The sequence below is a fragment of the Micropterus dolomieu genome, linkage group LG19 (genome assembly GCF_021292245.1).
Source record: "Micropterus dolomieu isolate WLL.071019.BEF.003 ecotype Adirondacks linkage group LG19, ASM2129224v1, whole genome shotgun sequence".
NCBI lineage: Eukaryota > Metazoa > Chordata > Actinopteri > Centrarchiformes > Centrarchidae > Micropterus > Micropterus dolomieu.
Genome location: NC_060168.1, coordinates 5,032,985 through 5,035,044, shown reverse-complemented (window position 1 = coordinate 5,035,044; position 2,060 = coordinate 5,032,985).

The window sequence follows — 2,060 nt, the reverse complement described above, 5'->3', positions numbered from 1 at the left end:
TGGGGTTAGAGCAGGGTGTAAAAAATGTAAGTAAAAGTAAGAAACCACAATGTAAAATATTCCACTACAATAAAAGTCAAGCATTTAAAATCCTACTGAAGTACAAGGACAGAAGTATTTTCAGGATCATGTAGTACAAGTACTGGTTGTGCAGTAAAATATCTCCTGTGACTGATATCTGATTCTTTCTGACAGTAACAGTACAGGCCTTTATTAGTAGTTATGAGTGATGTGGAAAATAAAACAGAATAAATAAATAGAATCATAAATACAGCATCTGAGTAAGATGCACACTTGGATAAATACTGCATTTATCATCAGAGCCTGTTCAACTGTATTTCTGTAATGGCTCTCATCATTTTGAGTAAGAGAGTTGAGAAGGCTAATGGAAAATACTGTATTATAGTAAATACATACTGTTCATGGTAAATGCTCTGTACTTGTATAGCGCCTTTCTAGTGTTCCAACCACTCAGAGCTCTTTTACATTATGTCACATTCACCCATTCACACACTGAGCCTCAGTGCTCTGAACAGAAACTAGCATTCACACACACTCATACATGGTACAGCCATCGGGGGAAATTTGGGGTTCAGTATCTTGCAAAAGGACACTTCAACATGAGAGCAACATAAGAATAACCAAAGTGGCAGGAATTAAAGTCAGAAATGAATGATAATAAAGGTAAAATAAAAATCAACAGCATCCACATATCGACTACTGGGTTGGTTGAAAAGATCTGATGTAAAAATCTGAAAATGAATTTCTCTGACACTAAAAACAGCAGACCACTCCTCCAGCTGATGAGCTGCACATATGATCAATAGTCAGATTCACACAGACAAGCCTTCAGCTTCTGCTTTTAGGAATTTGATGCTTGCATGCTCATATCACATACCATGTACACCAGCTCCACTAAAACATGTGTGACTCTATAAGGTGGGTTCATGTTCTAATCAAAGACCTTTATTGTTTAAGAGGAACAAGAAGCTCATGCCTGTATCCATAAGCACTCACAGCAGTGACAGCAGTCACAGCCAGGATGGGTTCCCGTCTCCCTTCATGACCTGTGATGATTGTGACACAGCCTGTAGAGTGCTGACATCTTACTGGAGCAGTGTTAAATAGTGCTAGTAAGTGTTAAACACTCATCTAGACTCAAGAGAGCCATGGAAATACAATAGGAGCAACTGGGCACCGATAAACTGGAACAGGGCTCCTCCTGCCAACATTAAATCACAGAATCATGATGTGTGACCACATGGTGGCGCAGTTGTAACGTGCAGCGGCACACAGCCTCTATTAATGGAATTCCAGGAAACACAGGCCTTCCCCCTCCTCCAGGAAGTCAGCTTCCCACATTCAGACATGAAGAATGAGACACAGAACTCCTCCCATGCTGCTGTCCGATGGAGTCCTACAGAAACACTCCCGGCCTTCCTGTTCTCCTATATATGCCAGCACGTGTGGCTGACGCTCACACACACACACACACACACACACACACACACACACACACACACACACACACACACACACACACAGATGTTGAATGCCCTCTCTGTGGACACATGTATATTAAGGTTGATTGGATTTAAAACACCTGTCCTATACACTAATATGTCAGTCTGCTGAAATGTTGATCTTCAGAACTTAAAGTAGTTGCTCTCTCCTCATGTAATATATAATATTCTGTCTAACATCTGTGATGATAATGCCACCCTCCCAACCAGTGTGAAGAAAAGGGAAAAAAACATCAAAAGATCTGAATCCCAGTCCGCTTTACACTAAAGGACACTAAAGGAGAAATGTACAAATCTAATGAAAGAGCTTGTTACATAAGAGGGCGAGAAACAGGGTGAGGCAGGGTGAGGCAGGCTGATGGGAGTCTGGCAGCAGGACTCCTCCCACACACAGGTAGAATCTGCACTGTCACACACGCAGAGCACACGTGAGTAAAAGTAAATGTACTTCTCTGGAACAGTACTGGATGTGCAGTACAGGTGCCACTCAGAGTCACAGAGGGGGGGGGAGGGGGGGGAGGGGGGGGGGGGGGGGGG